The following is a 22,231-nucleotide window of genomic DNA, read 5'->3' on the forward strand; positions in this document are numbered from 1 at the left end:
TTGCTTTAGGGTCTCTGGAAAACACAGTCCCGAGCCGTGAGGGCCGTGAGTTAGGGCCTGGGTCAAGGTCACACAAATGCAGCAATATGAGAAAAAAGGGGATGGGCTTTGGGGACAGCCTGGCTGGGGTTCATATTCTGGGTTTGCAGCTTTTGATAATTTGGGGTATTTTAACTCTTTTGTGAACACTTAACTTTCTTTCTAGAAAGTGAACCCCTCAAAGGAAGAGGCCCAGTTTAATTTATCCTTAAATCTTTAGATGTTCAATAAACATGTGATGGATGCATGACCAGTCCCTTCTCCTTGTCCAGGCCCAGGAGGCAGCTCTTCAAGTGTCAGGCACAGTGGGCAGGGCTTTGACATAAGGTCCTACCTCACGACATCTGCCCATGTAAAGGAAGCGATATTCAAACCTGTTCATATCTTAGGAGGGGTTGGTGTCAGTGCTATGCACTGAATGTCTGTGTCCCCCCCAAATTCATGTGTTGAATCCTAACCCCCAAAGGTAATGGTGTCAGGAGGTGGGGTTTTTGGGAGGTGATGAGGTCATGAGGGTGGAGCCCTATGATGAGATTAGTGTCCTTATAAAGGAGACCCCAGAGAACTCCCTTGCCCCTTCCTCCAGGTGAGGACACAGCAGGAACACCTCTTCTATGAACCAGGAGGTGGGTTCTCACCAGAAACTGAATCTGCTGGTACCTTGATCTTGGACTCCCAGCCTCTAGAACTTTAGAAACAAATATCTGTTGATGATAAGCTTCCCAGTCTATGTGTTTTGTTGTAGGAGCCCCAACAGACTAAGACACTACTGTATGGAAGTCCTTACGAGTTTCAGTATTAGAATGTGGTAATACCTGAACAGATCCCTGGGTTCTTGGAGGAGAGTGAAGATGCTCAACAGCTTGGCCTGGACTGAAGCCTACAGATTGAGGTAAGTTGAGGCACTTGGCTCAAGTAGGTGCCTTGAATGGGAAGATGGTGACTGGCAGATCAGGACACTATTAATTCACACCTCCCCCCCCCCCCCAAAAAAAAAAGTGGCATGAGACTTCAAGGTCTCATCCACAGAGGAGTAATGTAGCTTTTCCTTTATTTTGTTATACTTTCTCTTACCTTGTCATGTAGCAGGAATAACATGTATAGATCTACAGTACATTTGCAATCAATAGCTTGTATCACTTTCAAATGTCTCGGCACCTCTATGGCATCAAATCACCTGCACACGGCATTAAGTGCTTTACTGAGTCCACAGTCATGCACCTCATTCTACGCTTGAAAATTTTCACTAAAGACTTCTGCTTTCTCTCCTGGGTTGGAAATGTTGATTTCACTTCCCAAAAATGGCCATGGAAGACCTCGCTCATGACCTTATCTTAAAACTGCTCACCATTGTGTCCTCTGAGGGTTGGTTCCCACCAAACCAGCCCCACACAGCTCCCCTTTGCTGTTTATACCAAGGAGGGCATGTGTGTTTCAGAACCAAACCCTAGTACTAGGTTTGTTTTGCTCTTATGGCAAATTTCAATCTGAATTCTTTACGTGGCATGCATTTAAAAAGGTACCTATTGTGGCAGAGAATGCATTGTTGAAGAAAGATTTTCATATGGTACATCTTGTAATCAACAGTGCAATTCAGTCATCTGATTATGAAACAAAAACCCCAAAGATAAAAATTGAAGCACAACTACCTGGACACAACCTTATTAGTGAAATTATATTGCAGAACACACTTACCCCAAATACATGTAATCATGTAATTATAACTTGAACCGATGCAGTCATGATATGTAACGATGTGTAGTGATCACGGATGCTAAGACAGTTATTCTTTGCATCAGAATCATGAACATTCTCCTGAAGCTTTCTGAGTGGGTAAACTGCTTGCCTTCAGTGGGTCACAGGATAATTTGTTCATGTCATCGTGAACTGTGTATTAATAGTGTAACTTCTCCCTTCTTGGGAACAAGAGGCCGAGATGGCAGCATGAGGGCTGGACAGTTAAGGCATCCCCCGCCTCCTCAAATTGCCTCCTCAGGGAAGCAGGAGTGGTCTGACCAGTGGGGACCCCACCATAGGAAGCGTGATGTGATTTCCCCCAAAAACATCTCCTCAGAGCCCTGCTGAATATTTCCTGAAAGCCAATTATCTCAGTGCCTGGGTATGGAAGATGGTCTCTGTTCTCCGGCTGGCATTTGGGTCCATTATTGTCTTGTTCTGGACTCCTTCTCCTCTTGACAAGCACAGCATCTCTTCACTCTGTTCTTTCACTTTCCTCCCTCAGCCTGTTCACGACAGAACCCTGTGTTCCACCATATAAGGGTACGGCCGGCCGGGGAATCGCATCCTTGGCTTGTGGGAAAGGGATCAAGGGGGGCTGCATGCGTGTGGTGGAAAGAAATAATTCAGAGCTATTCTGTGCCTTCCTCAATGGGTGACCCACGGGCGATGTGGCTGGAAATTGAGGGAAAATTCTGGAGAAAAATAAAAAAGAAAGGGTCCTGCTGAAAACATAGGGTCTCCCAGATGTTAAAACACAACAGCACGGAGTGATTCAGATCAGAGCGGCCAATATTGGCTTTTATTTGCAAATTGTTGAAGCAGTTGCTCGCAGGGAATTAGTTTATTCAGGTGACCTTTTGATTTGGGTCAATTAAAGGACCCTTATATGGGGTGGGAACTAACAGTTAAGCTCTCTGCAGAATTACATACACATACTCCTGTTTAATGCTTATAAGTAAGAATTATCCATAAGTACCCCTTATGGATGTGCACATGGAGAATTGTATCATTTGCCCAATATAGCACAGCTAATATAATACATAGGAGAGCCAAGGGGTCAAATCAGCTCTGACTCTAAAGTTTGCTAATCTTGACCTTCACACTTCACGTGGAGTAGCCGATGAGGAGGTTTGCGAATGGCAGGTATGTGATGAGAGAGAACACTCTGGAAAGTAGGCTTCAATGAAGCGTAATTACAAAACTTGAGCGTTTACTCACCAAATTCAATTGACTTTTTGAAATGCATACTCTTGTTCTTCCCTACTTCATAGATAAGGAAACTCAGAGAAGTAGCTTGATCAGAGCCGTGTGGGAGAGCTTCCTGCACTGTCCAACATGGAAGTACTGGACACATGTGGATATTAAAGATTATTTAAAATTAATTAATATTCCATAAGGATAAAGCCTCCGACCTCAGTTGCAGGGGACACTTCAAGTGTTCAAATAGCCACATGAAGCCAGAGGCAACGGGACTGATCCAGACAGTTTCCATCATCCCAGAACATCCTATTGGAAGATGTTGTTAGGTGACTGACAAACACTTTCCTTCTTCCTAGGCACACGGCTGTTTACCCAGAACCTCATGCAGTTGGATGTGCCGTAGGGCTGAGTCCCAGCCATGGGATGAAAGCAGAGGTAACGGACACCTTTTCCAGGTCTGGACCATACAAACATCCAAGAGAGATGCTACCTTTGGTTTCTGCTCAGTTCATGTGATGAAGTTGAGCTCAGAGCATTGACAGCCACGTGGTGAAGATGTGGGGACCAACCATGAGAGGAGTGGGTCCCTGAATCACTGCCCCGACGGAAGTGACCTGCCACTTAGGGCCTCTTGTTTTGGACGTGATGCGAACAAGACACAGATTTCAATTGTGTGGATCCGCTGAGAGTTTGGAGTTTGTCAGTCAACACGTTTTGGAGCTGTGATTTGAGCTTCAGGAATCTGGATGCAGAACTTTACTCCCAATCCCCTCAATCCCTGAAATCAGCCAAATAGAACAAGCAGCCCACACAGGAGTTACACCAAGAAAATACAGTGCAACTAGCAAACTATTGCACACAGAACCTTCTTTTCCTTCAGGTATAGAAAACTTGCCACTAAATAATCATAATAGTAACAGTAACAATCACTCACATTTTAAATTCTATGTGCTGGGGAGCTGCCTTATTGCATTTAGTCCCCAAGACAACCCTGTATACTAAGTACCATTTTATCCCCATTTTACAGATGAGCAAACCGACATTCATCAAGGTGAAGTCACTTACCCACGATAATAAAACTAGTGGGAGAAAGAGCCATTATTCAGACTCTGGTGTGTTGCCTGCAGGCCAAGGGCAAACACACAGAGAATTTGCGGGGCCTTTCTGACAATGGCTGTTACCAGCATGGGTTCCTGTAAAATAGGTCAGGACAGAGCTGTGAAGAAGCAGGATTAATTCTAGGCCTGTGGCTCAGAAGATAGTCTCCTGTGAGGCCAGAGCCCTGCTCATAAGCCATCATATGCATGAGTGTGTGTACACGGGTGTACGTGTGTGTACGTGTGTCTATGGTGGTGCATTTATTGGCTAAATCAGTGTAAACTCTGTCTACAGTGCTCTTTACATTCTTTTCAACTATTTATATTTCTAAAGCTTTCATTAAAAAAATCCTTCCTCCTATATTGAAAGCCATATGTTTGTTCCCAAACAAAATTTATGAAAATTACTAGATTATATTATTAGAAGCTGCTCCATGACTGTCATTTTGATAGAAGTAGGAACTAAAATAAGAACTGAAGAAGAAACTTCCTTGCTTTGGATATTTCAAAAGCAAACATATAATTAGTGTTGCGGGTGAGAGCCGTAAGCGCTGGGCATTCGGTGAACTTAATGAAAATGGTCTTTGTCTGCACGGTGCCCCCGGATCAGCAAGGCACAGACTTTCTACAGAGATCACACAGCAACATGAGGAAAGGATGCCGTGCCCGCAAACATCTCCATCAAATACTCCTGCCAAGAAGCCTCCGTGAATGCGTCATTGCTTTTAGAACATAATAAATATTTTTTGGGATGAAAGCAAACAGAAATATATTGTTGAATCAGCTTTTCTTATGGGTGAGAAAATGGAGGAAGACCTCAAGACCAATTAAGTTCATTTTACCCTGCAAAGCCGTGAATGAAAGTTGAAGTACATACACACCAACAAACACACACACTCACCACTCAATTAATCTTAATAAAAGAAGGAAACAAAACCCCTCTAACCCAGCAGCACCAGATGAGATGTAAATTGAGGCTATTAGAAGAATAAACAAGGTATCATGAAGTCAAGATCAGCATCAATTCCTCCATCCAGTCACACTAATAATTCTTTGTGATAATAATTCCTCACACTGATTCAGTGAATGGAAGTGATGGATAAAAACACCAGTGAAGCAGAAAAGAGGTCTGCTTGGGGCTCAGCAAATTACAGCTTTCGAAGGCAATAACCAGAGCAGAGCCTGTCCCAGATCTTCAGGAAAAGGCTTTGAATAATGGATGCGACACTGCTTTGAAAGTTAAAAATAAGTGTGATGCAGGCAAGAGAAGGTGGGTCTTAAAATACATTCTCTAGCGGGACTGACAGAAAGGTCAGAAGGAATCCCTTAGTTCACAGGAGTGACAATCACGTAAAATAAAGACCTCAAATAACATGAATGCTGATCTAAGGGAATTGTTTAAATTGTAGTAAAAGGCGGAGTCACAACAGATTCAGCCCAATCTCAGAGATACCAGAATCTTCAGTGCAACTTTTGTGATCTGGAACTTACCCTTAGGATCTCAGAAAATACTAGCTCTAAAAAGCAAGCAAGCAAGCAAGCAAGCAAACCCCAAACTCCAACAGATCAATAGACTAATTAAAAACGAGGAGTCTAGGGTGAGGGGTGGCTGTGGGTGGGGGAGTCAGGACCTTCTGGGACAGGAAACTACCCAGATGGTCTGCCCTGTTCCCAGGGGAGGGAAGCTCTGATTGCATCTTGATACCTCGCCAGGCTGCGTTTTTACTTATCCTAAAACAGCAGACTTGAAAGGGAGATGAGTTATAAAAAATATGACCCTCTGCAAGAAGAGAGAGTGCAAAGTCAGACAGCACCATGGTGGCCCTGCGGGCACGGGGCACCTGGAGGGTCAGCATCAGGACCCGTGCTGTCCCACAGGAACTTGGGGATGATGGGAACTTCCTCTGCCCAGCCTGGTGAGGCATCCAGGAGCCACGTGCAGGCCTTGACTTGTGGCTAGTTGAGGAACTAAATGTTGACTTTCCCTTAATTTTCTAAATGTAAATAGCTACATAGAGCTGGCGGTTGCTACCTTGGACAGCTCAGATACAGAGGAGTCTATTATTAACAGTTTTAAACATGAATGTCCTAATCATTCACTTACCATCTATCACGAGCCTGTGCCATGTCCAGGGCTCCGCAGAGCCCCTCGCCTCCCAGGTCCTCAGGGCTGGTGCCATGCAGACCTGATGTCACACAAGCCTCCACTCTGCCCAGTGAGAAAACCTTCTGAGCACGAGGGGGCCACACGTTCCTCAAACTTCTCCTGTACTTTCTGCCTGTCGTGATGAGAGTGTCTAGAACGTCCAGCTGCTGGGTGATACACACGTGGTGTGGTGGTGGATTACCTCTGCACAGATTGGCAGGGAATAGAAAGGATGTTTGGAGAGCTGTCTTGACCGAAATTTAAGAAGAATGTGGAGTGAGCCGAATAGTGTGCATACAGGGGTTAAGAAATTGTGAACTATTTGCACATGTTAGAATGAGCCAAGGCAACGGGGTGTGATACGTCAGGCGTTTCCTTACAGTCACTTTTACATTTTCTATTCATATAGTGCCATTTATTTTTTTGTCTTTCTTTGTTCTTCTCTTTTTTCCTTCCCCCCTTCCCTCCTTCCTTCCACCCTTCCTTCCTTCCTTCCTTCTCTCCCTCCCTTCCTTCTCTCCCTCCCTTTTTCCTTCCCTCCCTCCCCTCCCTCCCTCCTTCTGTGTTGGCAGGAGGGGTGGGCGTGTGTCCGCCTGGCATCACATTCAGGTATCACACTGGGTTACGTGTTGAAGTCATGCCTGTGGTCACTGCTTAACATCTTTGGCTGCACTAGAGCATCTATTTTTGTTTTCAGGAAATAATAATGGAAACTGGCTCCCAGAGGCAGCCTCTCCTGAAGCAGTAGCTCCAGGCCCTGCTCTCCGTGCACTTTGCTCTGCTCTTGGAAACGTCACACTGCAGTGAGAGTAGAAGCATCTGATGGGGCAACAGGAACCCACTCTGTGGAGTCAACACTGGCGGGGTTTCCCCTCACTTTCCCCTGCAACTTCTACTCATCCTGTCTCTAGCCTGCAGAGTCAGAAGCCACTTGGCGAAGAGCACGCATTACGGTGTATGTGAGGCTGGAGATGAGGCGTGACTCCTGCACTTTCTGTGGACGGTGGGGCATCGCCAGGTCCACACTGTTGGCTTCTTCCCAGCTCAGGTCGTAGCAGGAGGGCTGTTCCAGGGGCTGCTTTCTGGAGACCCTGCTCCTCCCCCCAGCTCACCTTGTAGCTGTTTTCAGCCACCAGAGCTGGATTTATGACTATGTGTGGATTTAGCAAACGTACAAACAAAACCTTTCTTACAGGTGGGCAAGTGAGCCAGAGAAGTGGTGGGGAAAACAGTTCAATGAGGCAGTCAGTCAGGTCTAGGAGCAGCATTAGAGTCAGTTCTGAGTCAGCTCAGGAGGAAGATGGGGAGAGACCACAACCCAGTGCACGGCTGGCTCAGTGATTTTATTTTCAGTGGTTTTGAAGAGAGGAAACTTCTATAGAGCAGACACTTGTTGAAACCAGTATCAAAACTGTCAGAAATGGGATTTCTCTCATTCAGAAAAAATGCATTCGTCTAAAATAACAAAAAAAGAAAAAAAAAGGAAAAATTCCCTTAGATTTTTTAGAAATTTTGACAAAGGTGGGTCTGTGCTGACTCCTTAAAGATCTGTGTGGCATAGAAAATAATGCTATACATTAAAATCAACGACTTCTTTAATGTGATGAAATATGATATATACAAATAATCAATTAACAAGTGTACTCTATGTATATTTATCTTTTACTTATAAATGAATATACAGCTATGTATATTTATCTTTTACATATAAGTGAATATAGGTCTTGTGGTTTTGTGCGGTTCAGGGCCCAGTCCAAAGTGAGCACAAAGATATCAGTTAAATGATTAAATGTTCTAATTTATTATAATTCTTACCCCCAAACAAACTGCTGAGGTCAGTCACTGGCTCTCATAGGCACATACCTCTTTCTTTGGAGCTTTGTCTCTTAATTCTTAAAAATATAGTTCCTCTGTTGTTTCGACACCTCCAAGGGTAAGAAACCAAAATAGGATTCAATGAAGACCAACGTGTTCAAGATTTCTAATATCACTGACGTCTTTCCCACAACAATTACGGGAGATACAGGGATCAGGCATGATGCCCATTGGCCGGGGAAGGCAGAAAGCGGTTCAGTGATTTCCTAAAGTCACGTAACTTATTTGTGGCAAAAGAACGGATCCCCGTGATCCATGTCTCCAGGTCACTAGCCCAGGACTGATGCACATAAATAGTCGAGGTGTGTGTGTCCCTGCAGACCTCCGCAGCTCAGACAGAAAGGTCAATGCCACATCTTAACCACTGCCTGCTGTCCCAGAGGAAAACGCAACAAGGACCACATCCCGAAGGCTCAAATCTCCCCAGGCGCGTAGAATCATCCTACCTGTTCCAAATTCTTCTCCTTAAAAATCACAATTCTGTATTTAGAGTTGCCTGAAGGCCTGGGTTGAATGATCATGATCGGATTTTCTAAAACTTATGAAATGGCTCTGTCATTTCCAGGGTTGGAGAACACAGGAGTGTTACTTGGAAGCTGCACTTTTTACTTTATCTACCTGGGCCGACAAGTGCCTTTAATCTCATCAGCCAGTGGCAGGAATCGTGACTCATTTCAATTCTGAACATTGAGCATTTTGGTCTTAGATGAAAGCGAGCAATGCATTTCCCGTTACTATTACAGACAGAGTGAAATTTACATTTTCATGGCATATAGTACTTTCACAATATTATTCTTTTTCTGAAAAAAATGTTTGCTCTTCTAATAGGGCAGGATCTGACCCTGGTGCCATTGTCTCTGTGTTCATATAGCATGTGTTGCTTCAGCTCAGTGTTGATATGTGGATTTTTATACTCTGAACTGTCACATAGGCATTGTAAATACTGCACACACACACACACACACACACACGTGCAGGACCTTTTTAGTTGAAGCAGAATGTGGTCTCTAGTGAGGAAGCAAAGGGTGTGTGTGTGTGTGCGTATGTGTGAAACTAGAGAGTAAGAATGAAATAAAGACAGACACGGTAGTTGGACTTCTGTGATGCACATTTTCAAAATTCTAAGGAAGTGAAGCTATTCAGGAGAGGCTTCCTGGAGAAACGGTTATCAACGCAGGTTTTGAAGAACTCACGGACTTTACGGCAAATGAAAGGCTCCTCAAAGAACAAAGCTCTGCCTCCTTGTAGGAGGTGATGGGTTAGACCCAATGACGGTTCAGGAGACTCTCAATTCACCACCTGAGGACACAGTGGAAAGAGTCCCACACTTGGACCCAAAGGAAACAGGGTCTGATGGGCAGCCTTCGAGGCGGCTGGAGTGATGTCCAGCCCCCCTCCCCCGCTTTTCCTGTGTCACCTGAGGAGAGGACCCAGAGGGCTCGCTCCATTGGACTAAGGGCCACATTCACCTACAGACATGTTTTCCTTGGAGAGGGGTAAAGAATTCTGAGTTAATGGCTAGACGTGGAGAAATCCCATTTGGGCTTCTTTGGAGGAGGTGGCAGAGGGGAACTCTGGGGGCATTGAATAGGTTTGGCTTTTTACCTGAGACTGCTATACTCATCACAAACCCTAGCGCCTCCAGAGGCCAGCCTGACACTGAACCTCCCTTTCCCACGGCCACTGGACTCCGCGGCTGGGTGATGGCTGCCTTGTGGGAAGGGCCGGCCTCTCCAGATCCCACGTGGCAGCCTCGCTGAGGTCCCACGTGGGTTACCATCGCCCATCAGCTGCCGTGTCCATTTTTGTTATCATGGAACTATTTTCCTGCATGTCTGTCTATCCAAACTGGTAAAACGAAATCTAGATTAAGAGAAACGTTTGAGTTTTCTCATACTGACTTACATTGTCAGGCTGGCCTCAGAAGGCATTTGGGTTTGTGATAAGCATAGCAGTCTCCCAGGGGAAAAACCAGATCTATTACAGTTCTCCGAAAGTTCCCCTCAGCTGCCTCGTGGCCTTCACCTTGGGTTCCCTGGGCTCTGAGCACAAGGGTCTCCAATCTCCTTGCAGCTCCTCAGGCCCTCCGGGGACGCCCTACTTGTAGGGCATTGACACCAGCAACATCATCTGACAGTAGGATGACCTTCCTCCCACCTTGGGTCATGGAGTTTAACTGCCTAAACTTATTTTGTTAGCCACACCCTGCCTATTTGCAGAATAAACTCGGTGTTTTGTTTCTACTCACTCTTGGCAAATGTTACCTCTCAGAGCTTTGGACGTTATTGATAAATAACCCAGGATGTTGTGCTTGGTCGTTTTTCGTTTATTTATTTTTAGAATATCTTGTTCAGCAGCCCTGAAAATCACAGCTCTTGAGTAGTACTTGCGATGAAAGTACTATTGGTTGGAATGAAACCTTGGCTTTGGGGGAATTTGATGGTGTAAAAGTCCAAAGCCAACTTGGCTGAGATTCTTCATGGCGAGGCTGGACCTTGATTGTTTCTCCACCACTTAGGTGGACACCAGGGGGGGGCGGGAATCATTTATGAGACCATTTGATTTACTGACTAACCTCAGGGGGAGAATGCACCCAGGCAGTGACCGAGCCTTAGGGGAGGCGAAGAAATGGCCAGTGGTGTCCACGGGGGCCTAGGGAGAAGGGTGCCTGCCGTGGTTAATCTCCCCTGGGAACCAGCCGCCACCTGCGGGCACCCTCGACCTCACAGGCCCCACACAAGGGCTTAGTCAACCCTGGCAGCACCAGGTCAGCCAACTGCAGGGATGGGAACCACGCGGGGTTGTGATATTTTAAAAATCAGTCACAAGTCTCTTGATTGAAGTGATGCTGTCTATCATAGTCTCCAGACAGAAGTGGTCCACTAACAAATAGAGTCACAAGGCAGTCATGTTTACTCGGTGAAGGTCCAAAAATAGTTGGAAGGAAATCTGAAGATAAACAGTAGAACAATATTCCTTTTTTCTATTTGGGGCTCTTCATTTTATTGAAATATGGATCAAACGGCGATTTCAGAATTGAGAAGATCTGGTCAAAATGCCAACCATGGTGTGATGTGGTCTGTACAAAATGGGATGACAAAGTGGTTTTCAGATCTGCTATTATTTCTTTGTTATGCTCTAAGCGCTGATTCAGTGATAGAAATCAAAGAAAGTTTACATTTATTTTTAGGATACAAAACATTTTTTACATTTTATGTATATTTCTTGAAAAAAAATGTGTATATATCAGTAGTTCTCAATCAATCAGGGAGGGTTCCCCCCCCTCCCCCAGGAGATATTGGCAATGTCGAGGGATGTTTTTCGTTGTCAGAACTGGGAGGGAGGGTGCTCTGGGCACCTAGTGGGCAGAGGCCAGGGATGTTGCTAAACATCCTACAGTGTTCAGGACAGTCCCCACAGCAGAGAGTCACCTGGCCCCAAATGACCTTAGAAGGGCTGAGGTTGAAAAGCCCTGAGATGTGTGTGTGTACATGTATGTATGTATGTGTGTATATATACATCAGTATATACACAGATATATATGTATATATATAGATGGAGGGAGAGATTTTGTAGCTCCATTTGATTGTCTGTGGATCCACAAGCAAGGGCTGAATTTTATTTTCTGCATAACCAACACACCCTGATGTTCCAAAAAAGCAGGAATTAAGACTAGAAGAAATACAAGATTTTTTTTTTTTTTTTTTAGCTGAATGAAGACTCACAAAAAGATCCTAAAAAAGTACTCTCCTGACAAATACTTGACTGAGATTCTCAGAATTCCCTCCACTTCCTCACTTGCCTGCTGTTTGGGGAACTGTCACCTTTGAGCCTTGGATTCTTCGCTTTTAAAATGGGGAAAATAATGAGCATTTAACTGAAAAAAAAAAAAATATGGGAAGTCCCTTTCTAAACCCAGATGTGCTCTATAAACAAAATGTTAGGATAGTCAGGGAAAGAGGAAGGTCAGGGAAAAAGGTATAATAGGGAATTAAAAGAGTAACAATACAACCACAGTAAAATGATCTCAGATAGGTTTTTTGTTGCTGTTTTTAGTTTTTGTTTGTTTGTTTGTTTTTCCCCCAGAGCTGTTTCCAAAGTGAACTTTGCTGGAAGACTTTTCAAGTTCCTCTCCATTTTTCAGCAACAGTTTCAAAAAAGCAAACTTATTTCTAGCAATAATTAAAAAAAACCCAGAACACCTTACCTTTACTACTGTGTTTCCATGACAATTTCAGTCAGATGCCCTTCAAAGCAGCCAGTGCTGGAGCTGCTTCTGTGAGGGGCACCCAGAGGCGTCCCCACCTCCAACTGATGTCCATTCATGGATTCAAAACAAATAGGGTGATTTCAAGATGAGTTGGCAATTGAAAAGAATGTGGTTAGGAAACTTGACGACTATGATTACAATGGCCCACTCACCTCCTTCTGTCACAAAACAAACATATTTTCAAGAATTTTGTGGTACATTTAATAAATACAATTGGAGATTACATCCTTAGACAATGCAGATTTTCTCATTACCAAAATCACTTGATTTTACGTATGGGGTTGGAGCTGTCTCTCTGAACACATTCCTAACGCTAAGCCCCAAGCCAGGGGAGGGTGGCTGAGGAGCAGGAACTTCCCCGCCATCACCATCCCCACCAGATGGTCCATTTGTTACAACTGATGAACCTACATGGACACGTCATCCTCACCCAGAGTCCACAGTTGACATTAGGGGTCACCCTTGGTGTCGTTCGTACGTTCTATGGGTTTGGACAAATGTCTGACATGTAGCCGCCACTATAGTGTCATACATTTCACTGCCCTAAAAATCCTTTATGCTCCACCAATGCCTCCCTCTCTCTACTTTAACCCCTGGCAACTACTGATCTTTTTGCTGTCTCTGTAGTTTTGCCTTTTCCACAATGTCTTATATATGGAATCATGCAGTACGTAGATTTTTCAGACTGGCTTCTTTCTCTCAATAATATACATTTAAGTTTCTCCATGTCTTGTCATGGCTTGACAGCTCATTTCTTTTTAGCTCTGGACAACATTCCATTGGATGAATCACAGTTTACTTATCCATTCACCTGCTGAAAGACATCTTGGTTGATTCCGAGTTTTGACAATTATGAATAAACTAGCATTTTTAATGAGTAAGTCAAACTGTACCGCTAGGGTTTTTCTATCAAAATGGCTTTACTGACTGAAGTGAACAGAAATCTTGGGGTGGTCATGAAGTAGTTTGGGGCCATCATCACAAGAGAAAACTTCTGGGAATTTCCTATTTTATCCTAATATTTCTGGCAAAATTGCATCCTAATCTATTTTTTATCATTAAAACAATATATCCACCTTTTATTATGACAAATTATATCTTCCCCAAAGCCTCAACTGAATTTGACTCTCAGAGGGAAAAAGATATTTCTTTCTTCCTCAGAGTTATGGTTTTTCAGATGGAATCCTGTTTCACCTTGATATTCCAAAATTATCACAATTAAATCAAAGCATAAATGTACACAGATGCCAAGTAAATATATATATGCTACCCCCAACCAACAAAATAAAATCCCTAAATTATTCAAGTAAGCAAAATGGGCTCAATTTCCTACGTGTTCTGTTCTAAAAGGAAAGCTTCAGAACACCAATTTTCTTATGAATTTTAGTTGACTTTAATGGGCATTTTTCTTCTGAATAAAGACTTTGGCAGACGGTGAGTCATCGTTTCATGCAATTAACCAAATGCCATTAGCAGAATAACAATGTCTGGCAATCAATGTGCTAATCCAAACTCAAAACCATTCCGGAGCACGAGTCACAGGGGCGGGAATCAGCAACCCCTCCCATCACCTGCTCCCTAATTACACCATAATTAGATCAGGGTTAATTACCTTGATTTCTATTATTATTGCTCAGAATACCTTAGAATCTTAGAATCATAATGTGATCAGGGAATTCAGAGCTCATCACTTTTAACTTCCTAATCGTGAGGAGCTAGAGAAAGCAGGGATTTTATGGGACCCCTCCCAGATGAGATCACACAGCTAGCTAGCTATTCACACGATGGATTAATTGCATCATTCAATAATTAATATGCTTCATCAGGCACCCATATCTGGAGTGTGGACTATCCACATGTAGCTACATCTTGAGGAAGAATGGGGTGTTTTTGCTTCCCCTGGCATGCCATGTTCTTGCTGCTCCTTCCAACCGTTACTTGTGCACTTTTCTTGCTCTGCCTTCTGGTCTACCATCATGTAGTTGGCGTCTCCATTTCTGTCTTTTTTTTTAGTTTTTATTGGAGTATAGCTAATTTACAATGTTATGTTAGTTTCAGGTATACAGTAAAGTGAATAGTTATACATATACATATATATCCACTCTTTTTTAGATTCTTTTCCCATATAGGCTATTACAGAGTATTGAGTAGAGTTCCCTGTGCTATACAGTAGGTCCTTATTACTTATCTATTTTATATATTGTGGTGTGTATATGTCAATCCCAATCTCCCAATTTATCCCTCCCCCCTGCTCCTTATTCCCTGGTAACCATAAGTTTGCTTTCTACTTCTGTGGCTCTCACTCTGTTTTGTAAATAAGTTCATCCCTGAAGCCCCTGCCTTAACTGATGAGAACTCAAGAAATAGGAGCCAGTGGATATTAAAAGCCCGTGTTTCTGGAATGAGTTGTGTCCAGAGCTCAGTCAGGCCTTCTCTGCTCTCCTCTTTACACGAGGCCCATTGAACTGGCTGGTCCCTGACCATCCCCTGTGCTCACACGGGCGCACGGATGGATTTACACCCTGTGGGTCAGAGTCCACGGTTGGTCAGAGGTGGCGGCCCAGTCATTCTGGGCATTGCTCTGGTCACGGTCACATCAGGAGTCCATGGCCGCCCCTCCCCTTCTCTATCCAAGGTTAAAGGTTGCAGAGCCCAGAAACAGGGCATCCAGGAGCTGTGCTTTCTCCTTCCTCCTACTTCATAAAAGGTGCCTAAAATTGTCAAAACACTTTCCCCCAGAGCAGGGCGGGGATGGCAGGAATTCTCAAGACCCGCTATGAAGGCAGCACGATCAAGCTGCTGAGGGAAGCTCAGAAATCAGGGATGAGGAGAAGAAGCTCGGTGACTCAGATGCAGGGAGAGAAACACAACAGTTAGATGTCGAGGTGAGAGGCCCCCATGGTGCTGGTGGCCTGGGAACCCTTGTACCCTGGGTGTCCTGGAGTCTCTGGGCTACAGGAAATTGCACTTCCCCACTGGGACTCGGGGTTCCTGGGGTGCAGGACGTCTTCCTGCTTTGGGTCTGAGGTTTTATTTCAAAGGCAGCCCACACGCTGTTTCTCAGGCAGGGCCTCCCCCAGGGCTGAGAAACATAGTAATTTTTACAAATATGTCAGTCTCTTCGATGGAATTTTAACAGCCTGTGAGTGAGGTTTAAATGAAGAGGGAAAGTCTAGCTGCTATTTATAGAGCTGCCTTCTTCCCGGGCTCTGCTCCTTGCCTATAGAGTTAGCCTAAACCCCTCTCCCAGCCCACTTCCCAGCAACAATGTTTGGAGAAGCATTTTTTTTTTTTTCACTATTGGTCCTATCGCTCAAATAAGTTCAATATCAAGGGTAAGATTTTTTGGACACATTTACGAGAAGAATAAGACATCTGAATTATAAGCTTAGACTCTTTAGGTAAGATTCTCCGTCCCCTTTAGCAGAGAAGAGGCTCCCCTGAATGTGTTATTTTAGGTGAAACCCTTTTGCAGGGGCAGAAGGGCGGTATTGCCTGAAGTCAGTCTTCCTAGGAAAGAGGCGCAGTGGCTTCTGTGAGGGGTCGTCTAGGCTGAACAGTGAGGACCGGCAGGGGCAGAGGCTTGTGGTCAGGGCACACACGGCTCCAGAGCTTTCCTCTGAGCCAGTTTTCACGCTCATGAGTTCAATCTCCTATTTCACATCTAATTAGTTTTACTGAGACATTCATGTCCGCCTTAGCCAGTAGGCAAACATGATTGGGTACAGTTTAGATCTTGATTATTGAACACATATTAATTTTTCTAATGTTGAGCTCTTCGTGGTTCTTAGGACTTGACTCGTGAAGCTGGCGTCAGCTGGACAGTCTTTCTGGATTTATTGGCTGAAGGGTGACCACTGGTAACGAGGTAGGAAGACTGGAGATGTGGGACCCAGGTGGGCAGCTGGTATCAGGAGGATATTAGTCTAACACATTCAGCCAGATTTTCATCCTTAGTTGAACCTGCCCTGTGATGAGGCAAAAGCTGTCCTGAGGCTGTGAAATAAATCAGACCCCAGAACTCCAAGCCGGCTGGGAGGGATGGGGTGAGGCAGTGCATCTGGGGGTGTGGGGAAGGGACTTGAACAGAAGGTAGAGCAACCAGTAACCCTTGCAAGGAAGAGATGGGCTCCCAGTGCAGGGACCGGAGACCATCAGCTTCAAAGGGATGATCAGTGATGTATACATAATATGTTATATTATAATACTGAACAATTATATATATAATATACAGTATAATGTAACATAATATACTGTCTAAGCTATATTATAATATAGTGTATATTATTGTAGACATATATTATATAGCATATTTTAATACACATCATACATATAATATATTATAAATTATTGTATAGCATGTTATATAGTATTTGTATTATAATGATATTATCATAATAAACAGAATATATAATTATATATCATAATAATGTATATACTATATAGAAATACACAATAATGTGCAATATACTGATACTTTATATCTATTATAATATATAACATATTACATATAATTATGCTATTATATTATAAATTATAATCTATATTCTATATAACTAACTATACTTATATATTATATAATTAGTTATAGTTTATTAGTTATAGTTATTATTAATTATAGTTATAATTATATGAGCATATATTATGAATACTATCTACCTATCTACGTATTGCAAAGATACCCAAAGAGGAAGTCAATTTAAGTAATTGGAGATGTTCTTGAGGAGAAAATAAGAATTGAACATGTGTTTTATCTTTATAGAGTGTGTAATTTCTTTTAAACTAACGTCATCAGTAATTTAAGAAACCGAGTTTCTAAAGGGCAGGCCACGTATGTTATGACAAGCACGGCTGCCACCAAAGGACTTGGGGTGACATATCATGTACTGAGCCATCGACCCCGTCATTTCTTCCCTGTGCAGCCTTTGCTCTGAGTTGACACCCGCTGTCCCTGTTTTCAGGGGACGCCAACTGGCTTTCCCCCTTCCCGGTTTCCTAGCGAGGGCGGGACCCATGATACAGCCCAGCTGGAGCCCAGGGCGGCTGTGCTGTGACCGTGCTTCCAGGATTTGCTCCAGTTCTCTGTTCACGCACGTATAGCCGACAGGCAGCTGATGACACAGGAAGGGGGCTGGGCTGCCGACCTCCTGGGCCCTGGGGGCTGTGGTGAGAAGGATGGCCCTTCCTGAGGATCTGGAGGAGTTGGAAGGAAGAGGGGTCCAAAGGGACAATGAGGGAGTGAACTACCCTCCTTGTTGTTGTTTAAAAATCATCGCTGCATCTCCAGAAGCTCCTTTGTTGGTGTCACCCCTTGTGTTTCCCAGCCTGGGATCCGTGTTGAGCTCGCAGGTCGGGTTCATCTTGGGCCTCATGCAAGGGAAACCTGGGCACTGGCTGACACCCTGGGGGACCGCGCCGACCCGTCAGAGGTCGAACAGGGATGGAAAGGAACCCAGGTGGGATCTGGGTGGGGGTCCCAGCGTCCTCCCCAGTGCTGGGTCACTTGTTTCAGCCTCTTCTTCAAGCCCAGAACCTGACTCCAGGAGCATATGATCAGACCCTCGCCCAGAAGCCCCTCTCTGACAGGCCTACTGTCCCAGGTGCTCTGTGGGGACATCCCAGACTCCTGGGGGTCAGCTCAGGCAGCCCACCCATCCCCCTGGACTCTCCCCCCACTGCTGGCTGTGGGTCAACCCTCATCCCGGGAAGAAATTACACACAGTATATTAAACAATGACCAAGCTGCCTGGGCCCATCCATTTGTAAGAAAGGCACGTGGGGTTTTATGGAAATGAGTTATAGCTCTGAGCTCCTGGCACAATCACAAATATCTCAGTGCAAAACCCTGGCTTTCTGCATCCCTCTGTCCTGAAAGGGCAGCGTGTGTGCCTCACTGATGGGCTTTCATCTTGTCTCTGAGAGATCAGCCAACTGACAGCATCAGTAACATTGTTTTCACCAAAGTGTGCAGCACGCAGAGAGAAGGTGACGTGAGAGTCTCTGGCAGCTCACCACGAGGATTCATGTGACAAAAAGTAAAACCTTCCAATCCTCAACATCACTGCACATGAAGATCCCGCAGCCTGACACCAATTTTCACCTAATGAAACATAAATCTCTTTGAGTGCCCCATCCCAGCGGATATGTACAGTGGTGGTTGTTTTGGGGGAAATCATTTAATCCGAAGTGTTTTGCAGCTTGCTGGCTAGATGCCATTGGGCAAACTACTTAATCTTCGAAGCTCACAAGGTGCTGATAATGATGGAATAAAGTAATGTAAATAATAGGGCTTTTCAAACACAAAGTGCCAAATAAGCATGAGCTGGACGTTATTTCCTTTCACATTATCACACAGTATCCAATGTCTCATACATTGCTCGCTGTAAAGGAAGTTTAATATCTATTGAGCTGGATACTCGGCATTGAGTAATTCATCTTGTACAGTATCTCTATGCGTCAAAGTAAAAAATTATCACCGGAAAGTCTTCAATTATGTTGATATTGGGGACTAAAAATATATATACCTCTGTATCAAATTAGGGTTTATTATTGAAGAATTGCTTTTTTTTAGAGAGAGAAGTACAGATTTTTGTTCTTCTTTTTTTTTTTAACGTAAAAAAAAATCCAGGTATTATTCCACTGTACCACTTTGAAGATGCAAGTTGTGCACAGTCAGTAACTTCAGATAAATTCTTTTGCACTTTAAAACGAGCAGTTTAGTCAGCACCAAACGCAAAGAAAAGCCAACCAAAAATGCCTTATCAGCCCCACAGACTCTCACCTCTGCTGATTTTTCCATGTGGGAAACTAATGAACTGACAGATATTTTCTCCACAAATATTTATGGAGGTTCTGCCATGTGCTTGGCTGGATTGACAGGGTTCTAAACATGGGTCTTTGAAGGCTTATTCACGTCGTGATTTAGATGTCAGAGGAGAGGCTTTTCCCAGGAAAGTTCCCCACCCACCTCTGTCCACCACTGAGCTCTGGGGTTGCCCCCTGTTGGAAATAGAAGCTTCAGGAATATGCAGGGGAGAAGGACTCTTCTAAAGGAGCGTTAATGCAATGCTGTGTGTTTGCAAGGTGAGCTCATAGAAGAGGACACGTTCCCTTCTACGCTCTTAGCTTCGAGGCTGGCCTTGGGATTACACTGACACCGACAGATGAGCAGGAGACAAGCATACAGTTTGTATTGAATATTTTTATGTACACAACGGAGTCTTCAGAAGGAAAATGAAGATCTGAAGAAGCCATTAGGCCCCAAAACTTAAATGTCTTTTACACAAAGAATGAGAACTTGTGGGGATGTGACAAGGCAAAGGGGCTTGGGATGGGGGCAATAAATTGTGGGGCAGGGATGAGGAGATATGGGGGGGGTAGGAATGGAAGATTAGGGCTATTTTAGTAGGTTATCTGTACAGGTCCATTCTGGCATCAGAATGTTCTGGTAAGAATGTTCTGATCTTCCTGGTCCAGGGAGGGCCCCCTTCTCCTGGGAAATTTGAGGACCTGCTTTTGGGTAGAACATCGGAGTCAGAGAGCCCTTCCTGCATCTGCTGATTCTACAGAACCTACAGGTCAAAATGATCGGTATTCCAAAGTGGCGTACGGGGTGGCGTGTTCTGAAGCCCTTCAACCTTTGGAACCTCGAACATCCGTAATAACCATAAAAGGACCCGTAGGAACTGAGAACGTCACACATAACTTACTGAGGTTGATAAACACGGGGGAGGGGCCTCTCTTGTCCATCAGCCGTATTTGCTGGTCTCTGACGGTCGAAAGCAGAGAACAGTGTCTGGCGTGAGTAACAAGGGCAAGAATGTTGTTGGAGAAAGCTGCACCCAGTGCGTCAGGCTCATGGGATTTATGGCCCCAGAACAGACCGACATCCAGATTCTTGTAGGAGAGCTGCTGCCTATTTCTAGCAAAGCCCAAGCTTAATTTTGTAGGCCTCAGAGTTTTAGATAACCAGTTATTTATTTAAAGTTGTATCCCCACGTCTGTTCTCTGATCTGCTCCACAAATATTTGGCCAGACAATGAAATATGATGTGAAGTTGTACCTCAGCACGCTGGAAACCTTATATATTTTAGTTGATTCCTTCATTCTGTACATGCAGTGGTGCAGTAGAGAGATTCCTTCTTAAAGGGAAAATTAAAAAGCTTGGAACTAATTTTTTCATAACTTTAAGCTCATTTTAATCTGGTAAGAAGCAATGTATTACTCAAAGCCGTAAACTTATTTTTTATGTAGTCTAGTTACAAAATATTCCTCTCTTTATTGTCAAACAAATGACTTTAGGTATGAGGAGATTCCTTTTCAAAGTTTAATTCCAAGAACCGAGCTGTATTGTTATTCAGTTTATGTCAGTTATTTGCTATGTGCTTCTAAGCCTAAGTCATAATTGCTGTCAGCAGGTAAGGGGAATTAACAAAAAATAAGCAATAAACTTTGCAATTTAACTGTTTAATTTTACTTATCTATTGGAAGTTAATAACATAGACTTCCTAATTTGAGGGAAAACTCTAATTTAATGCTAGTAGCCATTGGGGACAGCATTCTGAAATAGAGAACAAACAAGAATATTAGAATCATTGAACGTAAATTATTCTTAGTTGCTTTAGAAAGGACACCATTTACACTGATTTCCAGTTTTGTGGTCATGTAAAGACAGACTTTCTTATGTCAATTGATAATCTCTTCAGAAAAGTTTAAGACATTCAGTCATGTATTTCCAACGGTGACTTCTTACCTTGTTGTTTTATATAGTCTTATATATTTTACCCCACATTAATTAAAGCATCCACAATTTATTATGTCAGATATGAATATATCAGAAGTTAGTATATAACTTCTTTGGCTTCCTTTCTCTTCTACATGAAGAGAAATACCTGTTTTTTGTATTTCCTTGTATATTCAGAGTAAAATCACTATTTTGTCCCTATCACCTTCGTTCCTGGAGGGTTACACGTGGTGAAGTCTGATGTCACCCCATCTAGACGGCTGCACAGTGAGTCCAAAGAGGACCCCAGAGAATCAAGTTGGAGGGATTATTCGTGTTTGGGGAATTACTGCCCAATGAGGGCGAAACACAGCCACATTCCCCGCCCCCCTCCCTTGAAGACTTCAGGCAAATTGCTAAAATCCAGCTAAATTGCCAGAATTGTGCTGCAGTTGACCCCCTACCAGAAACTGGTGAAATTAATTAGATGAGGATGCAGAGGGCGTCTCTATGCTCACTGGTTCCTGTTTTGAACTGGGGGCTCAGGATCAGGGAATCCCATTCCTAAACTTCCAGGAACCTGAGCTAAACACGTTCAGGGAATCTTACTGATCTGTTGCGGAGAAGGGTTTCACGTCCACAAAACACTAAAATCACGATGAGAAGAGGTTCTGCTACAAATGCAGGTGGGGCAGCTGGACAACAGTCAGGGCCCAAAGGCACCTGCTGAGGGACGAAGGCACAACTGCACAGGAATAAAACTCTCTCGAGCCTCTCATGCGTGTCATAATAGAGATTTTCACGTCATGCGATACAGCCCACAGGGATGGAGGCTGTCAAATTACACATTTCCATAAACAAATTTAGTGTTTCTGTGTGTGTCTTGAAATAGAGTAATATTACTCGCATTAGCAGGAATGGTATTAGGCCAGGAGTGGGCAGCTGGGGTGTGTTACTCAGGCCTCTCTGTTTGCACGTGACTCACACCAGGTAAGGAAGGAAGGAGTGGAGTGGAGGTGGGTGGGGACATGGGACACGGGATGCACATGCTGTGGGGACCTGGGGGAAGGTGGAGGGTGATGACCACCGTCCCCTCCCCCGACCCAGGGAGGCAAGTGGTCCTGAATGTAAGGACCAGGCCA

General features: G+C 44.0%; 2 long non-coding RNA genes across 2 annotated transcripts in view; one reads left to right on the forward strand and one right to left on the reverse strand.

Moving 5' to 3' along the window:
- LOC309625960 overlaps positions 1-22,231 on the forward strand; it is a 431,996-nt gene that overhangs the window by 145,794 nt on the left and 263,971 nt on the right. The window lies entirely within an intron of this gene.
- Positions 1-22,231, reverse strand: part of LOC309626746 — a 41,404-nt gene that overhangs the window by 17,462 nt on the left and 1,711 nt on the right. Inside the window, exon 1 of the long non-coding RNA XR_014243385.1 lies at positions 1-22,231. This exon is cut by the window's right edge and continues 1,711 nt beyond it. This is a non-coding gene — a long non-coding RNA (uncharacterized lncRNA).

Source organism: Balaenoptera borealis (genome assembly GCF_965194805.1).
Source record: "Balaenoptera borealis genome assembly, chromosome: 3".
NCBI classification, from domain to species: Eukaryota; Metazoa; Chordata; class Mammalia; order Artiodactyla; family Balaenopteridae; genus Balaenoptera; species Balaenoptera borealis.